This window comes from Cebus imitator, unplaced genomic scaffold, assembly GCF_001604975.1.
Source record: "Cebus imitator isolate Cc_AM_T3 unplaced genomic scaffold, Cebus_imitator-1.0 Scaffold233, whole genome shotgun sequence".
NCBI lineage: Eukaryota > Metazoa > Chordata > Mammalia > Primates > Cebidae > Cebus > Cebus imitator.
Window position 1 is genome coordinate 769,814 of NW_016107548.1, and position 27,605 is coordinate 797,418.

Below are 27,605 nucleotides of genomic sequence, written 5' to 3' on the forward strand. Positions count from 1 at the left end.
CAAACTTATTTTCATTTTGTGGCCATAATATTCAATTTTCAGCCTTAGTTCTATATTCCAAGAGAAGTATTAAAATGTCAGAACTCAGGAAGTCCTTTTTACTATGAACTGTTTCCTTCTGAGTACTCAAGTTTTTAATTGTATTTAGCTGGCTGGATTTCATCAGGCAGTTTTTTCTTTTTTTTTTTAATAGGTTCATATATATTCTATTCTCAGTTGTAACACAGCTTGAGGCCAGTATAATGTTTTCTAACTTGCTTATGACTTGCTTTTTTAGTTTGGGTATCTGTAATTTTTTATGCATGAAATTTACTAACTTCCCAAGACGTAGATCAGTGGGTAAATATTCATCAGTATTTCCTTGGACATGACATCTCCATTTTTGCCTCTATATAATTAAATATTTTTCTGTTTCATAATTTCAGTTTCTTTTTCAAGAGTTTACAATATTGGTTCAGTATATCTGCAAGGCTACATGGTAGAATGGTAAAAGCATGGCCTCAAGTCAAACTGCTGGGTTCAAATTACAGATTGACTATTGATTATCTTGTGCAAGTATATAACCACTTGTGTGTGTATGTCTGTTTGTGTGTTTCAGTTTTCTATCTAAACGTGAAGTAAGACTACCCACCTTTTGAAGATTTTGTATGTATTAAGTAATTAATACATGTTAGACATTTATAAGAAAGGTAAGCACTGGTTTCCTTGTGTTTATTTTGTTTGATGTTAACTTAGCACCTTGTATCTGTACATTTCTTTTGTTTTACCAAATTTGGGACATTTTTAGCCTCTATTTATGAAAATATTTTTTCTGTTTCATTTGCTGCTTTCCCTTTGGGATGCATATGTGTTGGATTACATATATGTTATAATTATATGTCTGTTATATCATTTGATATTTAATGGTCCTCAGTCTCTGTTCTGTTTTGACCACATCTTTTCTCTCTAACATATAATGGATAATAATTATTAATTTGTATTGTTTATTTATTCTTTCCTCTGTTATTTCTTTCTTCTGGATTTGGGTCATTTAGTCTATCCTCTGAAACTTTTAATTCTGATATTGTATATTTCATTTATAAAATTTCCATTTTGTTCATTTTACTTTTTGTGACTACTAAGATTTTATATCTCATTACTCATCATGAGCATATTTTACTTTGTTTAGAATAATTATAAGACTTGTTTTAAAAAGTCATTGCCTGCTAGTTCCAAGATCTCTTTCATCTTAGGATTGATTTTGTTTGATTTTCTTTTTGGTTGAAATGTCTTCCATTTTTTTATATGTTAAGAAATTTTGAATTATATTCTGAACACTGTAACTATTAAGTTGTGGGGATTTTGCTATTTTTCTCCAATAATTGCTGTTTCCTTTGTTTTATTGGGCTAGTATCTTGGCTGGTATTGAAATGTAAACTCTGTTTCTTAAGTGGAAGCTCCAGCATCAGTTATATATTTTTATGTTTGCTAATCTGCTTTGAATCTATGCCACATATGCATGGTCCAGAGGTGTTACGATACTATCTGAATGTGTCCTCCAAAAATCATGTATGGAAAACTTTATCCCCAGTGGAACAGTGTTGGGAGACAGGGCCCAGTGGGAGATGTTTAGGTCATGAGGGTTCTGCCTCATGACCTAATGTATTATGCCACTACAAGAAGGGCTTGAGGGAGCAGGATTTCTACAGCAGTACGGAATTGACTGAGATAAAGGGCCAGTGAAAGATGTGAATAGACAGCATTTGGAGATCCTCTGTTCAATGGGCTTTTTTCTTTCAAATATTTCTCACTTTTTATAGCATCCATGTTTTATCTAACTTCAGTTTTCTTGTTCCCTGAGCCAGAAAGATTATGATATTTTCACTGACACCTACCTTTAGTGTGCTATGCTAGCTAGCCTCAGGCTAAAAGCCATGAAAACAGAAATATTCTTTGTACAACTCCTTTTCTCTCCTTTTTCAAGTGTTCACATAGCACAAGAGGGTGCCTACTATTCATTCTCTAGTGTCTTCAGGAAATTGCTTTTTGCAGTATGTCTGGATTTTACAGTTATTTTACATAGGAAGAGCTTTCTGGTAGGATATTACATTGTCAATACAAGAATCAGAAATTCCTCCCTTATTTAAAAAACTCTTTTGGGGGATTCTGAGTCAAGATAATAATAGAGAGGTGCTTGCTATGTTCTGAATGTGTCTCTCAAAATGTATGTTGAAGCCCTAACCTCTAAGACGATGGTATGAAAAGGTAGGGTCCTTTTAGGGGTGATTTGTTCATACATAGAATTAGTTCTCTTGGAGGGAGGTATCACATTACACAACTTTAAAGTATACCACAAAGTCACAGTTAATATAATAAAACAGCATGGTAATAGTACAAAAACAAATTTATAGACCAATGGAACAGAATAAAGAACCCAGAAATAAAGCCATACACTTACAATAATCTGATCCTTGACAAAGTTGAAAAAATAAGTAACAGGGAAAGGACTTACTATTCAATAAATGGTGCTGGAATAATTAGCTATCCATATGCAAAAAAATGAAACTTGACTCTTACATATCACCATATAGAAAAATTAGCTCAAGGTGGATTAAAGACTTAAATGTAAAGACCTAAAACAATGCTAGAAGAAAAAAGTCCTAGAAGAAAACCTAGAAAATACTTTCCTGGACATCAGCCTTGGCAAAGATTCTATAAACACGTTCTCAAAAGCAATTGCAACAAAAACAAAGATTGCTAAGTGGGACCTAATTAAACCGGGTGCTTCCCTACAGCCATATAAACAGACAATCTATGGATTAGGAGAAAATCTTTCAAACTATGCACCTGACAAAGGTCTAATATCCGGAACCTATAAGGAACTTAAAAGAATCAACCGGTGAAAAACAAATGAGCCCTTTAAAAAGTGGCAAAAGACACGAACAGATACTTCTGAAAAGAAGACACCCAAGTGGCCACCAAACATATGAAAAATGCTCCACATCACTAATCATGAGAGAGATGCAAATCAAAACCACAATGAGATACCATCTCACATCAGTCAGAATGTCTATTATTAAAAAGTCAAAAAATGACAGATGTTGATGAGGCTGTAAAGAAAAGGGATGCTTATGCATTCCTTATTATGAAAAAAAGGAGACCTAAAAGAGCCTGTTTGCCCCTGCCATACTATGTTGCAGTGAGAAGGCATCTATCTATGAAGGAAACAGGCTCACATTAGACACTGAGTCAGCTGATACCTTGATCTTGGACTTTGCAGGCTCCAGAAGAGGGAAAAATAAACTTCTTTTGTTTATAAGCTACCCAGGTATTTTGTTATGGCAACCCAAATGGAGTAAGAGAGTACTTTTTTACTCTACCCTATTTAACTAGAAGTTCTTCCAATTTAATTTATTTTAATAATGGACAAAAACATATTTACTTATTGTTCTTGCTCACTCTTTTGTAAATCTCCTTATAGTAAACCCAAGACAAGGTTATTTTTGTTGAATATTTATTTGAAAGCAGAGTCTTTCCACCATCATATGTTACAAGAGCATATCTCCAAGAACCAGTGGGGAGTACACAATCAGGCAGAACTGGATCACTTGTCAACTGGGTGAAATTGGGCAAGTTATTGAATTAGGGTTTGCCTCAGTTTGTGTAAGAATGTGGGACAATAATATTTACTCCAAAGAATGGTGTTGAAAATTAAAGGAGATGGTGGATGAAAGACTTCTGAAAAAGTGTAGGTAATCAGAAAGTATTGACTTTACTTGTTAAACGTTTTTTTCAAATTCTGCTCATTCCTAAATTCTTTCTGGATCCTTTTAATTACTTATAATCTGTTCCTTCTTTTTTGTATAATACATGCCATTTTATTTATAACTTTCTATGGTTTTTGTCTTATTGCCTGATATTATAGTTATCAGAAATTTCAGCTTATCTTCCTTATTATGTTTTAAGCTCCTTGCGGAAAGGGACAGATTTCACTTATTTGTGTGTGGCTATAGTGGCTTGCATGAACTAGAAATACTCAACAACTATTTGTAGAATTGAAGTACCTGTCTTGAATTGCCATTTCATCAACATTATAGCATTTCCTCAAGAGACATTGTAAAACTCAGTATCTGTTTTTAAAATGCATGAAAAATTCTTGGTTACATTGGCTTTTCATTTCTTCCATCATTCCTCGCTGTTTAAAAATAAATTTAAAGATTTGACTTGTACCTTTTGAGATTCAAAAGCACACATAAATCAGTTTTATCTTAAATTCATTATGGCAAATATCTCTCCATATTAGCTTCAAATGCTATAGAATGTTTATAATCAAGGACTTGAAATGTCAACAGAGTAGTTCTTTTTCTTTAATCAAATTTTTTCAATAATTGACTAGATGGTACACAGTAAATTCATGCTTTTTCTTTTTTCACTTTGCAGATACATTTCATTTTATTCATCTACAGGAATGTTATCTCTTCCCCTGCATACTCTTCAGTATGTCTGACCAGCACAAAACATGCCTCATCCTCAGATGATAGGAGTGGAAAAACAATTTCAGCAATGCCAAGGTAATTCTTTATCTCAGAAATTTGAATTTTGAGTTGGTACATAGGAGGGAAAAAGGCAGTTAAAACCAAGTGACTTATGGCAGTGTGACTCAGATGGAGTGTCCATGAACACTTTCTACTAAGGCCCCTTCTATTTTTTTCTTGAAGCTTGATTAGTAAGCTTTACCTGTGATGCAGTTAGATACTGAGGATCCTCCCAAGTAACTTTTTTTGAAGCCTAAGGTAATTTGAATTCATTTCTTTTGTTTTCAACCAAAAACAATGTGGAAACTTTTAAAAAATTGCCTTAAATATTGTGCTCTGGATACACAATGACATATTGTAATTGGAAAGTTTTTTGGTTCTGGTACTTGAATAAAAGTCTTGTTTTTCTTTTATTCAGCTCTATTCTTCTGCTGCTACTAGTCATCATCAACCAGTTACTCAAAGACCAGTTTAGAAAAGGCTTAAGAAGGAGGAGGACCAGAGGGAAATTACCATACGGAGGCAGGATGACACTGAGAACTTGGAGGAAAATGTTCAGGCACTGTATGAGGAAGCAGAACACTGGCTGTAGGTTGTGTGTCAGTGGCTTTCCATGAGTAAATGCTATGAAAATGTATATGACTAAGCACCATAATGTGGATTTCTGAAAGCTGAATGACTTAAGGAAAAATCTGCTTATTTCTAAAAAAAAGCAACAGGTGGTTTCTTTTAGTAAGTTATTAAATTTCTCTAAGGCATGAATTATCTATTATATAAGGGAAAGTGTTTCAATACAAGTATTCTGTCCTTAAGTTTGGTCATTCATGGAATCCAAACAGCCTTTATTGCAAAGCTCTGGTGAGTGCGGATCTGCCCTTCTTTCTCTAGTCTCTCCCATATTTGTAACATCTGTAGTCATAGTTTATGTGAATAATAAAGGCTGTGGAGTCCCCTGGAATTCTTACTCAATATGCTCCTGCTGCCTTAATTATTAAAAGCTTTTACGCCTTCATAAGAGATGCTTCATTGCTAGAGCCTCTCCATGCATTAATTCTTAGAAGATATTTAAGAAATGAGTCCCAGGATGGTGTCCATTGCAGGAATTCTGGATGGGACTCTGAACTTATGGACAAACATTGATGCAAACTGACTTAAGACAGTGCAATCCTTAAGGTTCCTTTAGAAAATATTGATAGCTGCAAAAAGTTTTGAGGGAGATACAGTTTATATATTTCTCCACAACATTGTTACTAGTTTATAATAAATTCAAATCTCAAATCAAATTATTAAACAAACACAGTTTACCAAATGTGAACAAAACTGTATGCCCAATTTCTTCTGAAAATTTGATAACATCCCCACTCTCCATCTTTCCAAGTGCCCTGAAGATCACTTTGCTTAAAAGGTTTACTTGAAACAATTGTAACAATAATCTGGAGGCAAGATTTGGCTAATACTATATCTGGCATCAGGAAAACAGAATTCTCCACTTTAGTGTCTGGACTCCAATGCAAGTAAGATTTAAGCTTCAAACTTTGTGTCCAAAGATGCTTTCATGCAAGGATGGGAGGTATCATCTATAAATCTTTAGACAACCTTCATATATCATCGGATACCACTACTGTTACCAATAAGAACCTATTTTTAATATTCATTATGCTTTCATACAAGCATTAATTTCACAAATGAAGCCTCATTTCTTATACGCATTTTTTTTTGAGACAGAGTCTCACTCTCTTGCCCAGGCTGGAGGGCAGTGGCATGCTCTTGGCTCACTGAATCTCCACCTCCCGGGTTCAAGCAATTCTCCTGCCTCAGCCTCCTGAGTAGCTGAGATTACAGATGTGTGCCACCATGCCGGGCTAATTTTTGTATTTTTAGTAGAGACAGGGTTTCACCATGTTTGTCAGGCTGGTCTTGAACTCCTGACCTCGTGATTCACCCACCTCGGCCTCCCAAAGTGCTGAGAGTAAAGGTATGAGCTGCCACACTCAGCCTATATGCATTATTTTAATCAGCAGAAATCTAACACTGATGAGATATAAAGATAGCTGAAGTCCTTGTAGTACATTTCTCTGAAATGTGGACTTTCTGATATATGCCGGGAGATCATCCCTGGAAAGTGAATTATCAATTAAAGGTATAACTTAAGGGTATAACTAAATAATACATACATAGTATCACATATCAATGTTGATATATTTTAAGGGTATAACTAAATAATGCATACATAGTATCACACATCAAAGTTGATGTATTTTAAAGTTAATTTAAGATATGTGAATCACTAGTCACAATAGCAGAAACATGGAATAAACCTAGGTGCCCATCAACAGTGAATTGGATAAAGAAAATATGCTACATTTGCACCATGGAATACTACACAGCTCTAAAAAGAATAAATTATGTCTTTGCAGCAACATGGATGCAGCTGGAGGCCATTATCCTAAGTGAACTAATGCAGAAACAGAAAACCAAATACATGTTCTCACTTATAAGGAAGCTAAACATTGGGTACCTGAAGACACAAAGATGGGAACAATACACACTGGGAAGTATAAAGGAGTGAATAGGAAGAGGGATTGAAAAAAATACCTGTTGGGTACTATACTTACTACCTGGGTAACAGATTCATTCATACTCCAAATCTCAGCATCAAGCAATATACCTTAGTTAAAAACCTGCACATGTACCCCAGATTCTAAAATAAGAGTTAAAAAAGAACAAAAATTTAAAAAATTAAAATGCAGTGGCTATTTTGAAATTTTCAGGGATTATAAGTGTTATGGTTTAAAAAGTTCAAGGTCAGGCTAGGAGTGGTAGCTCACACCTGCAATCCCAGCACTTTGGAGGCCAAGGCAGGCTGATTACTTGAGCTCAGGAGTTCCAGACCAGCCTTGGCAACAGGGCAAAACATTTCTATGAAACATACAAAAAATTAGCAGGATATGGTGGTATGCACCTATAATCCAAGTTACTTGGGGTGCTGAGGTGGGAAGATTACTTAAACCCAGGAGGCTGAGGTTGCAGTGAGCTGAGATTGCACCACTACACCCCAGCATGGGTGACAAAGTGAGACCCTGTCTCAAAACAACAACCAAAAAATGTTTAGTTTCAGGGATTGTAGGATTCAGAACTCGTATTTTAGCCATATTGAGATTTAAGTAATTTTGTGTCATAATGAGGAAACAAAAACAACTATGGAGTAGTAGCTCCAGAATTTCTGATTCTATTTGGAAGGAGAGTCTAGGAAAGTTGTATGGAAGCTTTGTTTGCATAACAGGACACTTTTTGACTTGGATGTTATGCTTATTTGGATGGCTTTTAATATGAGATTATGAGTGATCTAGCTTTGGTATTTTCACCAGGCAAACTTGTGAAATATCACTCTTTAAAAAGCTGGGGTGGGCGTGTGTTCTGTTTTTAATAATTCATCTGCAATATGTATAAGGCATTTATACCACATATAAAAGATTTTTGAATGTTCAGTGATTTTAATCTATAAGAGAGACTATTTATTTGATGAATGGGAACTTTATTGCAGAGTTGATTTGAGCTCCACAGATGACAGTAAGAGATTGTGAAAGTTCCTTTCATATAACACTAAACATGAGTGTATATTAGGATCTAAACCTAATGACAGTTCTAATAACAAGTATGTTTCTAGTCTAACAAAATAATATTACTTTATATTAATAATATTTGTTTTTTCTAAGAAACTAGTAAATTGGAGCGTAACACAATGATCAATCTAAGTATTGTCATAACATTTATAGTTTCATTAGCCAATTATAATTTTTGATTGTGATTTTTGAAAGCTATTTATGAAGCCAGCTTAACTACTATAAGGCTTCACTTTTTCATCTATAAAACTATGATCCTCTCTTGAAAGAAAATTGTATTTGTAAATCATCTATGATGAAAGAATCTGTATAAAATTTGTAAGTTCTTCCGTAGGCTGCAAATTATACTGAAATTTTTAAACATATGGTTGTCAATTAGTGTGCTTTTTTTTCTTTTAAAATAAACACTTCTGCCTTCAAATCCTGCCCTTTTCTTTAGAAACTGAAGTCATTTGTTCTTTGTTTTTAAAGTCTTTAATCTTGAAAGCTATTTTAGATTTCAAAAGGCTTAAAGCTTTTATGTGGTCCCTTGGGCTTAGGCAAGAAAAGATTTTGGGATCACTAACATATGGAAGAGATTGGGTAAGATCATCCTGAGAGAGAAAATGTAATGAGAAAGAATAGGAAAGAGGAAAGAGTTTTGAGGAATGCCAGCATTTCTAAAAAAGGAAGAAAAGGAGTTCACAGTAAGAGAGAAGGGAAATTTGGATATTATAACATCTTGAATGCCAAGGAAAAAGATGAGTGAGTAACCAGGGACACCACTGTTTTACATTTCTGGTTAGGTTACAGAAGGTGGAAATGACCATTGATTTCCTTGTAGCTATGGATAAACTAAAAATAATGTTTGATATGGTTTGGCTATGTCCCTACACAAATTTCATTTTGCATTCTAGTTCCCATAATCCTCATGTGTCATGGGAGGGACCTGCTGGGAGATAATTGAATCATGGGGGTGGTTACCACCATACTGTTCTTATGATACTGAGTTCTCACAAGATCTGGTGGTTTTATGAGGGGCTTTTCCCGCTTTTGTTCTGCACTTCTTTCTCCTCCCACCATGTGAAGAAGGATGTGTTTGCTTCCCCTTTTGCCATGATTGTAAGTTTCCTGTGGCCTCCTCAGCCCTGTGGAACTGTGAGTCAATTAAACCTCTTTCCCTTATAACTTACCTAGCCTTAGGCAGTTCTTTATAATGGTTTGAGAATGTACTAATACAATGTTTGTATTTTAAGTCATCAAAGAGTTGTAGAATCAAATAACCCTAAAGAAACCGAATTCAAATATTAGATAAATTTATCTGGATTATCACATGTCAATGGCCACTTGGATTCGGAGGTTAGTCTGGAGATCTGTTTTCCCTTTGTCCCAACAATTTGGCAAAGAAAAATTGTTTCTTTGCCAAATTGTTGGGACAAAGGGAACAGCATGGTGGAAAACACAAGTTCAACCATATCAGTAATTACATTAAATATTTATAGAATTAAAACTCCATTTAAAGTACAGAAAATATCATGTTGGATTTAGTTTAAAAACAAGGCCCAACAAAACAGTTTATAATTGAATGTTCTTTTATAATCCAGCCTGACATTATCTAGTCTTTAAACATAAGAATGCAAAGAGTTCGGAAATAAAAGGATTGGGAAGCTTATAATAAAAAGATTAATGTAGCTATATTAATGTCAGATAAAGTAGACTTCAAGTCAATAAGTATTACCAGGAATAAAGACAACATTTCATAATAACCCAAGGGTCAACTCATCAAGAAAACATAATAATTCTAAATGCAAATGCCCCTAGTAACATAGATTCAAAATACTTGAGACAAAATCAAACAGAAGTAAAAGGGAGAACAGACAAATCCATAATCATAGCTGGAAATTTTAACACTCCTCTCTCAGAAATCTGTAAATAAAGCATATAAAAATATCAATGAGTATATGATGGATTTGAATAATACCTATCAAGCAGCTTGATGTAATTGAAATGGGTGGTACAACATACTCAGTAATTGCAGTATACACGTTATTTTATTTTATTATTATTATTTTTTTGAGATGGATTTTTACTCTTGTTGGCCAGGCTAGAGTGCAATAGCACGCTCTCGGCTCACTGCAAACTCTGCCTCCTGGGTTCAAGATTTTCCTATCTCAGCCTCTTGAGTAGCTGGGATTACAGGCATCCGCCACCATGCCCAGCTAATTTTGTGTTTTTTACTAGAGACAGGGTTTCTCCATGTTGGCCAGGCTGATCTCTAACTCCCAACCTCAGGTGATCTGCCCGCCTTGGTCTCCCAAAGTGCTGGGATTACAGGCGTGAGCCACTGCACCCAGCCTACTTTATTTTTACTTATTTATATATTTTGTGAGACAGTGGAGTCTTGTTCTATCACCAGGCTGGAGTGCAGTGGCACGATCTGGACTCACTGCAACCTCTGCCTCCCTGGTTCAAGCAATTCCTCTGCCTCAGCCTCCCAAGTAGCTGGGATTACAGGTGCACCACCAAGCCTGGCTAATTTTTTTTTTTTTTTTGTATTTTAGTAAAGATGGGGTTTCACCACGTTGGCCAGAATTGTCTGAATCTCCTGACCTTTGATACACATGATTTTTAAATGCATTTTCAACACTCACCAAAATAGGCCATAAACTGGGCCATAAATTAAGTTGCAAAATATTTCAAAGGATTGAAATCATACAGAGTATGTTCTCTGACTTAAATAAAATTAAACTAAAAAATCAGAGTTTAAATAATCACTGGGAAATATCCAAATATTTGAAAATTAAGAAATAACTTTTAAAATAACACATAGGAGATATCATAAGGGAAATTTTAAAATATTTTAGATCAAATAAGGATGAAAATACAACATATTAAAATTTATGGAATGCATCTAAAGCCTTGATAAGAGAAAACATTTTAATACTACATGCAAATATTAGAAACAAAAATAATTTTATTTAAAAAATTTAATCTTACACTTCAGAAAGCTAGAGAGAAAAGAGCAAATTAAACTTCATGATTGTAGAAGAAGAAAGGCCAATGATAAGAACAGAAGTCAGTGAAATACAAAACAGATGAACAATAGAAAAATAACAACAAATCCAAAAGTCAATTCTTTGAAAAGATTAATACAAAGTTGTGATCCTCTAGCAAGACCAGTTAAGAAAAAGCAAAAAATGTAAATTATCAATGTCAGCAATAAAATGAGATACGTGACTACAGATTAAAAAGAATAAGAATAAATGGGATAGTATAAACAATGTTACTCCAACAAGTTTGACAACTTGGGAGAAATATATATTCCTTGACAAATACAATTATTTGAAACTAATCCAAAAATAAATAGACACTACAGAAGTTCCATACCTGTTAATAAAGTTGCATCTACAATTAAAAACATTTCCACAAAGAAAACTCTGGGCCCAGATAGATTTACTAATGAAGTCTACCAAACAATAAAGGAAAAAGCAAGATATCCTGTACAAGGTCTTTCAAAGTATACAGGAAGAGAAAGTGCTTTCCAACTAGCTCTATGAGGCCAGAGAACCCTGAAACCAAACTTGGCAAGGGCAGGAGAGTATGTCCATGGGTGCCCTTATTTGACCCAGTTCTTCCTCCTGTTTGTGATTCTGCTGAATATACTGAGAACACAACATTCTAAGATAAGGATGAAATGTCTGGAAAAAATCCAGCCGATGTCTTTGTTCCTCTGTATTAGTCCGTTTTCAAGCTGCTGATAAAGACATACCCAAGATTGGACAATTTACAAAAGAAAGAGGTTTAATTGGACTTACAGTTCTACATGGCTGGGGAGACCTTACAAGCATGGCAGAGACAAGAAGAAGCAAGTCACATCTTCTGTGGATGGCAGCAGGCAAAGAGAGAGCTTGTGCAGAGAAACCCCCATTTTTAAAACCATCAGATCTCATGAGATCCATTTACTATCATGAGAACAGTGCAGGAAAGACATGTCCCTGTGATTCAATCATCTCCCACTGGGTCCCTCTCACAACACATGGGGATTATGGGAGCCACAAAATGAGATTTGTGTGGGAACACAGAGCCAAACCATATCATTTCACCCCTGGCCCCTCCCAAACCTCATATCTCACATTTCAAAATCAATCATGCTTTCCCAAAAGTCCCCCAAAGTCTGAACTTATTTCAGCATTAAGTCAAAAGTCCACAGGCCAAAGTCCCATCCAAGACAAAGCAAGTCCCTTTTTCCTATGAACCCATAAAATCAAAAGTAAATTAGTTACTTTCTAGATACAATGGAGGTACAGGCATTGGGTAAATACAGTTATTCCAAGTGGGAGAAATTGGCCACAACAAAGGGGCTACAGGACCCACGTGAGTCAGAAATCCAGTGGGGCAGTTACATCTTAAAGCTCCAAAATGATCTCCTTTTACTCCATGTCTCACATCCAGATCACGGTGATGCAAGAGGTGGGTTCCTATGGTCTTGGGCAGCTCCACCCCTGTGGTTTTGCTGGGTACAGCCTCCCTCATGGCTGCTTTCACAGGTTGACAGCAAGTGTCTGAGGCTTTTCCAAGCACATGGTGCAAGCTGTCAGTGGTTCTACCATTTTGGGATCTGGAAGAGAGTGGCTTTTTTCTCACAGCTCCACTAGTTGGTGCTCCAGTGGGGCACTGATCCCACACATTTCCCTTCTGCACTACCCTAGCAAAGATTCTCCATGAGAGCCCTGCCCCTGCAGCAAACTTCTTTCTGGGCATCCAGGCATTCCATATATCCTCTGAAATCTAGGCAGAGGTTCCCAAACCTCAATTGTTGACTTCTGTGCAGTTGCAGGACCAACACTATGTGGAAGCTGCCAAGGTTTGGGGCTTGGACCCTCTGAGGCCATGACCCCTGCTCTACGTTGGCCCTTTTCAGCCATGACTGGAGCAGCTGGGATGCAGGGCACCAAGTCCCTAGGCTGCACACAGCACGGGGACTCTGGGCCCGTTCCATGAAACCATTTTCTCCTAGGTCTCCAGGCCTGTGTTGGGATGGGCTTCAGTGAAGACCTCTGACATGCCCTGGAGACATTTTCACCATTGTCTTGGGGATTAACATTCTTCTTATTACTTATGCAAATTCCTGCAGCCAGCTTGAATTTCTCCTCAGAAAATGGGATTTTCTTTTCTATCGCATTGTCAGACTGCAAATTTTCCAAACTTTTATGCTCTACTTCCCTTATAAAACTGAATGCCTTTCACAACACCCAAGTCACCTGTTAAATAGTTTGCTGCCTAGAACTTTCCTCTGCCAGATAACCTAAGTCATCTCTCCCAACTTCAAAGTTCCACAAGTCTCTAGGGCAAGGGCAAAATGCCACCAGTCTCTTTGCTACAACACAACAAGTGTCACCTTTGCTCCAGTTCCCAACAAGTTCCTCATCTCCATCTGAGACCACCTCAGCCTGGACCTTAATGTTTATATTGTTTCTGGCTTTTGGTCAAATGCATTCAACAAGTCTCTAGGAAGTTACAAATTTTTCCACATTTTTCTTTCTTCTTCTGAGCACTACAAACTGTTCCAACCTTTACCTGTTACCCAATTCCAAAGTTGCTTCCACATCTTTGGGTGTCTTTTCAGCAGCACCCCACTCTACTGGTACCAATTTACTGTATCAGTCCATTTTCACACTGCTGATAAAGATATACATGAGACTGGGCAATTTATAAAAGAAAGAGGCTTAATTGGACTTACAGTTCCACATGACTGGGGAGGCCTCACAACCACGGCAGAAGGCAAGGAGGAGCAAGTCACATCTTACATGGATGGCAGCAGGCAAAGAGAGATTTTGTACAGAGAAACCCCCATCTTTAAAACCACCAGATCTCATGAGACCAATTCATTACCATGAGAACAGCATGTGAAAGACCCATCCCCATGATTCAGTCATCTCCCACAGGGTCCCTCCTACAACATGTAGGAATTATGGGAGCTACAAAATGAGATTTGTGTGGGGACACAGAGCCAAACCATATCATCCTCCTAGAATAGGATGGTCTGCAATGCTTGCAGTCAGCAAGCCAAGTGGTGCCCAGGGTCTGCAAGCCCGAGAGAAGTGCTTTTGGGGACCGTCAGCTACAGTGTGATATGGAGCATGAGCATTCAAGACTCTGTCTATGCTGGACAGCTTTTTTGGGCCTCTGGATCCTAGGCTTCTGTTTATTTTTGTTATCCATCTCATAGTAATATATCTACTTTGAGTGAAAGAAGCTAAACATGAAAAGGTACATATTTTATTACTCCACTTATATAAAGTTCTAGAACAGATAAATCAAAGCAATGATAATAGAAGTCAGACTTTTGAAAAAGGAGGTTGAAAAAGGAAAACAGAGAATGTTCTGGTGCTATGAAAATGTTCTAACACTTGATTAGAGTGATTGTCACAGAGGTGAATACATATATTAAAAAGCTATAGAGACAAATTTAAAATTTATACATTCTATTCTATTTCATTTGTCCCTGAAAGCCCTGAGAAAAATATAAAAATGCTGCATAAAGTAAAATATCAGGATTGAAAAGCATCCATTGGAAGGAGGTCACTGATTGCCTTCTTCAAGAATAATAAATGTGAAATCAGTATAGATAGCACAGAGAGGAAGAGATGGAGACACTGAATATAGTTAATTCTTTTAAGAAGATTTGCTGTGAGGAAAAGGAAAACAGATTTGATGGTAGCAGGAGGGAAATGTATATATTTATTCTTTGGGCCTCACAGGGAATAAATGGATGCCTCATTTATTTATGGAAGGGAAAGGATGCCTCACAGATCTGAAATTCTTTTATTTAATAGTTATTATTGAAAAACTAAAACTCAGAATATTCCAAGCATTTATTTTTTGTACAGTTTTAGATTTACAGAAAATGTAAGGGTATAGTAGACAGAGTGGTAGCCTGGAGTTCTATATACCTGCTTTACCCTGCCCCCACCCCATCCTGTATACAGTTTCCCTTATTATTAATATCTTGCATTAGTGTGGTATATTTGTTATAATTCATGAACAAAATTGCTATATTATTCTTAACTGAAGCTCATGGTTTACATCAAGTTTCAGTCTTTCCATTGTACAGTTTTATAAGTTTTAAAAAATGCATGATGTCGTATATGTATTAATACCATAATAGTTCAATGCAGAATAATTTTAGCATCCTATAAATCTCCATGCTTCACTTATTCATCCCTTCTCCAACTCTCTTTTTTTTTTTTGAGACAGAGTCTCGCTTTGTCACCCAGGCTGGAGTGCAGTGGTGTGATTTCTGCCCACTGCAACTTCCACCTCTGAGGTTCAACAGATTCTCCTGCCTCAGCCTCCTGAGTAGCTGGGATTGCAGGTGCATGCCACCATGCCCAGCTAATTTTTGTATTTTTAGTAGAGACAAGGTTTCACCATGCTGGTCAGGCTGGTCTCAAACTCCTGACCTCAGGTGATCTACCCTCTGTTGCCTCCCAAAGTGCTGGGATTATGGGCATAAGCTAGCACGCCCAGACCCTCTTTTTGTTTGTAAATAGGAAATTACCAAACTATCTCCAATCCTTTGAGGCCCTGGTAACCAATGATCTTTTTACTGTCTCCATAGCTTTAGCTTTTTATGTTACATAGTTGGAATCATACCATATGTAGCCTTTTCTGATTTGTTTCTTTTCTCTTAAAAGTTAGTTCTGCACATTTGCAGTCAATCTTTTCTTTTACCCTCAGCATCAGACAACAACTACTGATCTGTTTTCTGACTCCATAGTTTGTCTCTTATAGAAATTTGATATACATACAATCATACAACATGCAGATCTTTAAAATGGCTTTGTTCATTAGCATATTTGTCAATGTCATATCTTTGTTGCATGTATCAGTAGTTTGTTCATTTTAATTGTTGAGTAGTATTCCATGGTATATATTTATTTACTGCAGATATTTTGAAGAAGCATTCTCATTGTATTTTTCAGGTTCCAAGAATTTGTTACTGTTGTCACCTCTCTTCTTTTTCTTGTGAATTTCTGTCCTTATAACATGCAGTTATAGTGAAGTTTTTGAGACACTGAAGTTGGTGGTGTTTGTTAAATTTGCTCTTTAAGAAATTTTCTTTCCTTTACTTCATAAGGTGATAGGTAAAGACCTGTTCCATTATTTTACTGTGAGGAGAATAATTACTACAACAATTCAAGTATTTAAAATTAAAATATATCTGGTAACTTCATCTGTCCTTTTATATGTTTTAATAATTAATTACTTTAATGAGTGTAGAAATATTCTCACGGCAACAAGCAAATTATCTTGGCCAGGATTAATACATTTAATGGTGACTACTAATTATCTTAATGTGTTTGACTATGAGAAAGTATATGAAATTTAACCACAATACTGACGGTATCCCCACGGCACCTATTCCTTTATTTTATTTTATTTTTGAGACAAGGTCTCACTCTGTCACCCAAGCTGGCATGCAGTGTTGCAATCATGGCTCCCTGAAACCGCCAACTCCTGGGCTCTAATGATCTTCCCACCTCATCTTTGAAGTAGCTAAGAATACAGGTGCTTGCCACTGTGCCCTGCCCATATTCGGTTTAAACATTTTCGGATCTTCTCTTCTAATTGATTACTGACTTTGTGAGAAAAATTTATGTCTTTATCACAATTGCAAACTCCGTAAAACCTACAATAAGACTATAGTTGCTTTGGGTACTCCTCATATGTCTGATGAAAGCACTAACTTTATTTTACATGCATTTTAAAAAGGAAAAGTTATCAAGGTTGAAGGGCATCATACTCAAATTACTTATATTTCATAGTGTAATAATTGATAGATAATCCAGAGAACCACTTCCATGCCATTTTTAAAGCCAGCAAAATTTTATAAAACCTTAGAAGAACGATTATGGTTTTCTTTTATAGAATTCTTATTAAAACAATCCATCTGATTATCATCTATGCACTTAGGCAAAATAAAAGCTTACTGGCATTATGTGTGACACAGTTCGTTCTGAGCTCTCAATTTTTCCAATTGTTGTGCCAAAACTATTTTAAAATGGCACCTGAGCCTAGCATTGCTTAATATGTTCCTTGGACCTTACTTGGTAAAAGATAAGTTTATGTTTTCAAGGCTGCCTTTTAATTTCTGTTTTTAGTAGAGTTTAATATGAATTTTTAAAACTTGCCTGATGACCAATTCTAACAAGAATACAATGTTTAAAACATGAGAATTTTTGGCTTTAAAAATGAAGCTAAAATAAATAAAGTACAGAGATTGACTTTATATTATTTAAATAACTTTTTTTATTTTTAGAAATTAGATTTGAGATTAATCAATTCATGTTGGAATATACTTGGAATTTTTTAAGTTTTTTCAGAGACAATATTTAAAACTATTTTTTCAAATTAGAAGAATATTGTAACTGAGGAGTGTGATGCAATTCAATTTTGTAACTTTCTGGGTTTTTTTTGTTATTAGACCCAAGTTGTGTTGTTGGAATAAATAACTTCCTAAATAATTATTTTACTCAAAGTGAGGTCTGAAAATTTATAACAAGTTACCTGATTGTCTTACTATTTTGAAACGTAATTGGTTTGATTTATAAAAGATGGGCTGATGTTTTATTTAATGGGTTTGTTGTTTCTCAACATAGTCTGCCTTTTTAAAAAGATCAGTTTACTAATTTTTCCCCCAGGAACTGTAGCTATAAGAGTAAGGTAAAAATAATGTTAATAATGAAAATAATATTTAGTTGAAAACAACTGAAGTGGGTGACAGCATAGGCTTCTTCCTCCTCTGGCATATTAGAAACAACAGTATGGTTGAGTAAGAGTAATAAATAAACATAAGTTATGACAACTTACTTGTCAGAAACCATTTTATGAGCTTTGTATGTAATAAATCATCTTCACAAAGTAGCTAACATCAGTATCACCTCCATTTCATAGATGAAGAAACAGAGACAAGTCATTTGGCTGAAAAGATGTGAAAGTGGGCTGAGCATCCAGACAGTGTGGCTCTGGAGTCCACGAGCCACATCCCTCTACATCGCTGCTATAAAGGATAATTCTCCAGAAAAAAATGTGAGAGAAATTATACAAGGACAAGATTTCTTTCACATAAAAGATGAATAATGATAAACAGAATAAAACATAGTAATCATAATGGAGCAAGAATCGAACTAAAAGGTGCAAGCTCAATGTGGCTCTAGTTTACTAAGTTACTAAGCAGTGCTATTGTGAGATGTTAATCTTATTTGACTCATACTGAAAAGTAATAACTAAAAGTCATTAATAACTATAATAAAGAAAATAAATCTCTCTCATTAAAATCAAGAAGAGACACAGAGTGTGCCTTTCATACTTGCTAGTTTTTCATTTTAATTATTTGTTCTATTTACTGACAGTATTGTGATGGTAGAAGCAGGATGGAAGTGGAAGGAATTGGAGAATCATTTAATTTTGAAATGCTTTTTAGGCATCCAAATAGAGATGTCAGGTAAGCTGTTGGATAAATGTAACTCAAACTCAGAGGAAAAGTCTGGAAGCCCGGGCTAGAAATACAAATTTGGGGATCATTACAATGGTATTTAAACTATTGAAATTGGTTGATATTATCCAGAAAAAGGGTGAAAAAAGAGAAAGAAGTCTCAGAGTAGGGTAAGAGGAAAAGTCAATAAAGGAAACAGAAATAGTAGCCATGGAACAGTGGGGAATTCATGAGAGCAGGGACACAGGAAAGGAAAGTCAGCATGGTCAAGTATGCTTAAGGCTGCTGATGGTTAGATTATGTTAAGTCTATCCACTGGGCTGAGTAGCATGGAAGTCATTGGTGAATTTAGAGAGTAGTTTCATTGGAGTGTGGAGATAGAAACTAAGTTCATGTGGGTGAGAAAACTGTGACAAAGTGAAGTTAGAGAGGGCATAGTAGACTAATTCTACCATACTTCCTATAGTTATTTTTATAAGAAAAGCCCAACTTTAATCACTACCTTCCCCATTTCTATGAAACCATTTCCATGAAAACACATAATATTATCATATTTTCTCTGTATTATTTTTACCTCTCATTTGTTTATCTAGTTCATCTTTTCCTTCAAATTCCCTCTTTTGGATAACTCATTTTCTATTGTCATAAGAATCTTCTACTTTTTCAACCATGTCTTCAAATGTCATCACTACTGTCTCACCTTACCTGAAGTTGTTTATTACATCTCCCCTCACATGTGTAGGGGCCTAGAATGGGCTCATTATTCGTGTTCACTATTACCATTTCCAGGCAATACTCCTGCTCTTTTAATACTTATGCTACCTGGCCATATTACACATTTCTCTTACTGCCATATTTACTGATTTCCTTATCACTCGTATAAATTCACTGACATTTCAGAATGTGTAAAAGATTTCTTTTAATTTTTTTCAAAAATCTTCTCAAATAGATAATAGTTATCCAGAAATCAAAGTTAAAAATGTTTTTGTCTGCTTCTCATAGACGGTGAGAAATTTAGCAGTCCTCTCATAATCCTTCTCCCTCCCTACCCCATGTCCAGTTCTGACTAACGGGGTCTACAAAGCCCATCGCAGTGGCCCTCGGCACCTGTAACTAGGTTCATTCTGTGCTACTTTCCTCCTTATTTTTGTGTCCTTAGGGCTGTTCTTTCTACCTGCAATAGTCTTCCTTATCTAGTCTCATTCTACTTTTTAAATCTGTGACTTACTACTCAGATCGCTATTCAAATGTCCTTTTCTAAGAGAAGCCTGCCTTCGACTCCCCAGATTAGGCCAGGCGCCCATCCATTGGTCTCAGTGCCAAAGGGTATGATGATTTTGAGTGAGCCTCAGAGTATCATACAGATGAACTCCAGACCAGGCCTAGGCAGATGGAACCATGAAAAAGGCAAGTGTAAGAGCAAGAGCTGAAAGATTGATTTGGTCTTCTCTATATGAGATTGAAAGCATAATGTGTATTTCTTTCCAAAAGAGGTACTGAATGTAAACAAAAAATAGTAAAATGTATATATATATATATATAATTCATCAATAAAATACATTTCAAGAACCTGACATTTGGATTATTCACTCAGCTATTTCAGCCTTCAGGTTAAGGACCTCCTTCATGAAAACATGGTTGGATAGGGTTTAGGTTATCTTTAAATAGCAAAACTCTGTAGGAGTCTGACATGTTAGCTCTTCTGCTTTTGATGACCCCAATACTCTTGTGTTTTTTTCCTAGAAATATTATTTGGGGCCAAAAGACAACTCAGAGAAACATTGTTTCAGCTATGTCAGACAGTAAAGATTTTGACTATGAAATTTTCTGCTTCTTTAACTGTCTCTGGATGTTATCTCTGAAAAGTAAGTTAACATATTTTCTACATAGAAGACACCAAAAATAGACAAGTATGGGAGAATAACGTGACTGCTGGGGGAGCTAATCTAGTCCTTCAGAAAATAGGGAGGAACTGTATCGTAAATTTTTGGTTATAAAAATACTCCACATGATTATTTTGATTTCTAGATTACAAAGTGTTTTGACGAACCAAAATTTTTCTCTTAATTTATAATCCACTTTGTCTTCATGAAACATTAATTTATGTCTAAATATACCTTTAACCCTAAGAACATTTAAACCCAAGTCTCTTTAGGGTGATACTTTTCCATTTGAAGTGGCTCTATTAAGTTTAGATTAATTGAATTTGATTAAAAAGGATCAAGTGGCCAAGAAATTGTAGAATCTGTAATTTTAGATAATCTTTTAATATTAAAATGCTTTCCTTTCATATATTCATAATTAAACTCTTGATTCAGTAACTTTCCATAATATCTAAATATTTTATATATTATTCACCCATCATCTCAAATCTGTTAAGTAATTTCTTAGTAAAGATAGGTGATATATTGGGTAATGACTAGGTTTATTGTTCAGCATTACAAAACTTGAAAATGAATCTACCTTCAGAATTATTTTCTTCCTACAAATAGGTGCCAATGGAGACAATAAACCTCTGGATACCAGAGAGATTAATTAGTGAGATGGTCTCTGGAGGTCCTCCCTATCAGTCCTCAGCTCTGATTTCTGAAAAAGTCCTCTAAACCAAAACCTTTCTTTACTTTGTGAATGTAAAATTCTTTTTATTTTAGAAAGTGGCCATGCATTTCAAGAGTTGGATTTAATGTATCTAGTTGTCTATTTAACTTTTCCATAAGTCAAGACAGAGGCAATTCTTTGGCTGGATATCCTCAAACTGATGATGTCACCGTTAACACAACAGCAATAACAACATATAGAAACTCTGTGGGTAAGGTAAACTGCAAATTCCTTGATTGAAGATAGAAAGTGATTATGAAGGTAGATGATTTTTGAAGTTTTGTAATAATAGGCAAGAATAAAAAACTCGCAATTGCCTATAGCCAGAAAATAGCATTGACCCTATTGAAGCTATTTGTTGGTATTAAATGCACACGTTATAGATCTTCATTTTTAAAAATATTTCCTGCCTTTTTTTCTAACAGTTGAAAGCAGAATAAACATTGTTTTATTTTTTAACACTGAATATGAAATACTTTTCTTTTTCCATCTATTCTAATAAGATAACCACCAGACAGTACATATTTAGAGGCAGAAAAAGTGATGTCTGACTGAATTATTTTCTTTGAGTATGAAGAGAAAATTTGCAGGTCAGAGAAGCCTAGGTGCTATGTATTAGTTTATAAAATTTAGCCAAGTCATTGAATTTCTCTGGGCTTCATTTACATTATGTATAAAATGAGAAATTTGGACTGAATTGTTAACTATTCCAGTGCTGGAATTCAATTACTATTTAATTACCATGGGTCATTTTAAGATTAAAAATTGAATTAGAACAATAAGTCTTTAACAATCATGAAAGAGTTATTAAGCATTTAATTTATGCATGCTATTTAATGTTTTTCTTCCATAAAATGCAAAGCATTATCTACCTTGAACTAGAGTATATTCAAAAGGGAAAAGTCAAATAGACAACGATGTAACATGTAATTCATGTTTTTCAAAAACTGGTTAGTTTGGATCTGACCACTTTGAAACAGCTGAAATATTTTGCCACTATTAATTTAATCTCTCCAATGATAAGCACCTCAAATTACTTTTTAAAAAGTAAAAAATGGATAGAAATAGGTATTTTTGTACTTCTATTTAGGTCAGCCTGCTTATTCTTGAAATAAAGTTAATTTTTTAAATGACAAAAAACATTACATTTTTACTGGTATTGTTTTATATGACAGGAACAATTGTAAACAAATCTTATTTACAATTGGGTAATCCTGAGAGGACTAACCAGTTTTGGAGTGTGACCGTATATTTAAGGTCTCTTCTGATTTTTATCAGTTAAAATGAATGTGACAACATAATAAAAATTATTGTTGAATTATAAAATACATTTCTCGTAGGTGTATGGCCCTGAAAATATATATGTAAATCAATTTTTCTCAAACTGAATCACATTTCAAATAGTTTATGAAAAAACTGCTACCTAAGTAAACTAGTAATTAATTTGTTAGGAGAAGAAAATATTGAGCTAATTTTAGTTTTTTTTTTTGGAGACATAGTCTCATTTTGTTGCCCAGGCTGAAGTGCAGTAGCACAATCTCAGCTCACTGCAGCCTCCACCTCCCAGGTTCAAGCAGTTCTCCTGCCTCAGCCTCCTGAGTGTAGCTGGGACTACAGGCACCCACCACCAGGCCCAGGTAATTTTTTTTTTTTTTTTTCTGGTAGAGACACAATTTTGCCATGTTAGCCAGGCTGGTTACAAACTCCTGAGCTAACTTAATATACAATTAGATTGTAATTTTTTTCTAGTAATATCTAAAACATAAAAGGGGATCATCTTAAAGTTAAAAACTCAACTAACTTCACAATTAAATGTGTATTTTCTCTGTTGTCTTTTTGGCTTGAAAAAAAATTAATTCTATACAAAACATATCTCAACCACATTCTCACTTACTCTTGCCTGTTTTCCTCCCTCTGTGGCCACTCCAGCTTTCTTCCTGTTGCTCTAATGCCTCAACATCTTTCTTATTTCAGATACTTCATCCATCTTCTTTTTTCCTTCTGGTCTTATGAAGCCAGTTCTGACCATCTTATCAGTCACATCCCTTTCTTTGTTTATTCAATAATCTGTATGGGAATTTGTATCTGATCATTTGTTGGTGTTGTTTTAAATTTACATTTGACAAGCTTCTTCTCTGAAGACCTTACATTTCCATCTGAAAGAAGTCATTGAACTTCACAATAACAGCAGGAAATTTCCATTGAGTCTGCTAGTTTTGCACTAGTGATACTTTTCTATTTCACACTACTTGACCTCTTGTCTCTAAAGGCTCTTGGATGGAATAGTCTCCTTTCCGCCAATTCTTGGACTGGTCAATTCCTCTTCTAAAAGACTAAGCCAAGGCCAAATTTCTCCTTCTACCTCCAAGCAGGCTGAGGTCTCCCTGCGCTATTATCCAATCCTATTCATTTCTCTCTTATTTCATTTACCACATGGAGTTTAATTGCTGTAATAGATGTGTCAGCTTTCTGAGAACAATTGCTTATTTTAACAGAGAGATAACTAGTTTCTTATTAACTTTGACAACCATCAAGTATCCCAGTGGCTACTACACAGCAGCTGCTTAATGTAATATTGAAGACCTGAATAAAAACAGGACTATGGAAAAATGCCTGCATCAGAGTGGTCTCTGAATGTCTAATTGTCTCCCATACTCCTTCCCAGTACTAAAAAACATAGACTGAGCACTTCATGACAAATTCTCGATCCTTAGTTTGACTGGTCTTAGTTCTTCCAAGTAAGCCCAAGTAAGGTGGGATAATTCTTTCTTTTTCTTTTCTGCTTATGTTTCCTCAATCCTTTTTTAATTCCTGAGTAGCTTAGACAAAATAATTTGAAATGGGTTACAAAGTCTTCCATCTATTTTTAAATTTTTTATTACATTTCAACCAAACATATTTTTCATCTCTTTATGGAATTGAAATAATGATGCAATTACGAAGAGAAAGAAGTAAAGAAATATCTATTTTGACCATGTACTATGCTCCTGACTGTGAGCTAGGGACTCTGGGTCTATTATCTCATTCAATTCTCCTGATAGCCCTAAGAGGGAGGTATACTTATTACCATTTTAAGATTTCAAAGAAAACGAAAACAAAATTCTGAAACACAGCTATATTCTTAGTGTGAGGGCTAACTTTTTAAAGGACTGTGACCAATTGAAGTCATACGTTTTGCAGATAGGGAATTCTTTTAGACCAGTGCTAGGATTCTTTGCTATTGCCTGGTTGAAATTACCATGAAATGAGATTTTTCAAAAGGTCATTTCGTTTTGAGTTTTAGTGATTTATGGGAATGGAATTTACTAAAATTTAAACAATGCAGAAACTAAGAGATTGAAAGAAAAATAGAAATGTATAGAAATGGAGAAAAAGAAAGAAAACATAACTTATTTTAGAGGGAATAACTAGTAGGTCATGTAGCTCAATGCCTGATATTTATGTAGTTTCAGATTTATACTTTTGGAGGGTCAGTGGTATATACACACATATACAAATGAAATATTTTGGGGGAGAATTAGTGGCCTATTTATGCATCGATCACTGAAAATTTTCAGCAGTGTGATAAAGAATCTCAATAAACATGGGTAAATCTTTTACCTCACCTGCCATGTCTCCTTATTTGTAAATAAGTGGCCTCAATAGATCCCCTGTGAGGACTTTTTCTACTCAAATATGTTGTGATTTTTTTAAAGCTTTTAGTTTTGACTACATTTTGATACATTTATTAATTAACAAGGACATAACTAGTTTGTAGGAAAAGTCAGGAGAAGACTCTAAGAAATGTAACACCCAACAAACTGGAAAAAATTAGTCCCTTAATAAACAATAAATTATCTGACTTTTTATGAAGTAATTTCCATTCTTTTGATATTTACATATATTTTCAGGGTCCTTTTGTTTTTATATTTCTGAGCTCATTTCAATTATGTTAAACTTTAGAGATTTTCCCACAGAAGTGTTGCAAATTCTTTTAATGAGTTTGATAAGTAAAAAACTGCATTCAGAACTGGAATTATTAAAATTAATTTTAAACCTCTAAAGATATATTTCTAAGCAGATGGGAGACTATTTAGGCTATTAAACCTAATCCATAAATCACCATATAGGGTAATGAGACTTTAATGTTCTCTTCAATTTTTCCATTAATCTGAAGTGTCCAGAGCGTTCAGATAAGTTATTTTGGTATAATCACTATGGAGCAAATAGGGCTCTGTTGCTATGGAAAACTAATTTCTTAAGTGTGTGTTTTCCCTTCTGTATTGAAATCTCTAATTCCTTTTCCATACTCCCATAATCTTGTATAACAAAATAGATAAGTATTCCAATTTTGCATTTTATTAATATTATTGATATACAGAAATAAGTATCAGAGATTATGTAAGAACAAAATGAAAAAGAAATAAAAGTTTAAGATATCATAATATTGTAGCTACTAAGAATCAGAGCCTATCATTAATTCATAAGCTTCTGAATCATTTATATGTCATGATCCAGAAATGATAATGGCCTAATTATATAACTTGATGGAAAAGTCAGAAATTTCATCTTTAAATATGAATGTCAAGGTTTCCAGAAGTTGTGTGTCTTTGAATATTTAGTACCACATGATGCTCCAAGCAGATAAATTTGAGAAATCCTTTCTTAGAGATACAGTATTTACATATGCATTACATATATTACATGTAAATCCTGCAGTGAAGAAATCTGTTTAATCAAGCTTAACAAAATATTTTACTAACTTGATCATGGAACAACTATTTTCATATTTAAGATGTTAGTCTATTTTGGAAACTGTTTTACAAAACTCACTCAGAGAAATATTGCAATATGTCAATAATCCAAGCTTTGATCATGATGTAATTTCCAACCTACTTATATAAAGATCTGTAAATATTATTATAACCGGGTTGCTGGATGAGGGGGAGAGCGGAGAGACCTCTGAAGACGCTTCCAATTCCCTGATTGGCAGGCGGATGCACTCAGCTCCCTCCCCATCTGATTCTTTTCCCGGTGAGTCCGAGGTTCTGTCCGCACAGGTAGAGAGGGAAAGACAGCTCCCACGTTGTTGTGGGAGGGGATCCCAGAGAGGGAAATCTGCACAGGCAAGGTGCAGTGGAGTTTTAGCTTTGAAGTTATTCCCACCCCATTCATGCTCTTGTTCAATGAAAGGAGTTCTTTCAAACTTCCTCTGGAGTGATTGATCTTAGACTCTGATGTTGGTTTGGCTGTCCGGCCCAGAACAGAGGCCCTTCCTCCCAGAGTTTTTCGCGGGCTTTAAAAAAAAAAAAAAAAAAATGGAGCACACCTGAAATTTAACCTAGCCGAAGCGCAGCAAAGTTAGACAAAGAACTCTAGGTTCCCTGATGGAGAGGTGGATGGAGGCATGGCGCTGGGAAGTTCTTGCCTTTAAAATCACACCCCTTGTGGACCAGGGAAGACAGGATTTTTCCTTTAACACAGTCCCTCATTATTATTGACGACTTGAACACATCTTTAAAAGATGAATAGAGCCATAACTATATTTCTATTTGTCAATCACATAGTATAATTGGTTTTTGAAAATTAAGCCTGAAGATCGAACATAAATTTTTTGGGGGGATAATTTGACAATAGATGAATTAGGTAACCTGAAAATATTCTCACACAAAATAAAACACACACACAAAAAGGAAAATAAAATGAACATATTTTGAGAGTGTAACTGAAATTGCAACAAAGTAACGGAAATTTCCATGGGTCACAGATGAAGGGAGCATGTGGAACAGGTTTGTGGTGTGGAGACTGAGCAAGTGGAACGGTAGCAAGAAGTCTGTCACCCAATCTTGTTGGAGCCCTGGAAAAAGGGAGCTAAGAGAGAAGTAGATTGAATCCTAACACTTCATTTGGGACTCTTGAAAGTCTACACTTCAGTGAAATGGTTCTGAGAAAAATCTGCCCACTGAAGCAATGAGCTGATGGGGAAAAGCTTGTTGGGATATGCATAGGCTCTATATGGAAAAAGTCATATGCTTGGAGAATTACTTGCATTAGTCAGACCTCATACAAGTTTGGATCTTGAGTATGAACCACTTGTGAGATCCAGGTAACCCCAAGACAAGAAATTAACATAGAAAGTGGTCCCCATTTCACACCTACTAAGGTGACTATAATCAATAAAACAGAAAATAACAATTGTTAGTGAGAATGTGGAGAAATTGGAACCCTCGTGCATTCTGGTGGGAATGTGAAATGGTGCCGTTCCTGTGGAAAACAGCTTGGCAGGTCCTCAAAATCTTGCATATAACTCAGCAATTCCACTCCTAAGAGTACATCCAAAAGAATAGAAAGCAAGGACACAAAAAGATATTTGTATACTACAATTTGTGTTTATAAAAGCCAAAAGGTGGAAAT

At 35.2% G+C, this 27,605-nt stretch overlaps 1 long non-coding RNA gene across 1 annotated transcript in view; it reads left to right on the forward strand.

Annotated features, from left to right (window-relative positions):
- LOC108281869 overlaps positions 1–20,479 on the forward strand; it is a 67,781-nt gene extending 47,302 nt beyond the window's left edge. Inside the window, exons 2-3 of the long non-coding RNA XR_001816181.2 lie at positions 18,074–18,208; positions 20,358–20,479. This is a non-coding gene — a long non-coding RNA (uncharacterized LOC108281869). The remainder of the gene's footprint in view (positions 1–18,073; positions 18,209–20,357) is intronic.
- Positions 20,480–27,605: the final 7,126 nt, after the last annotated feature.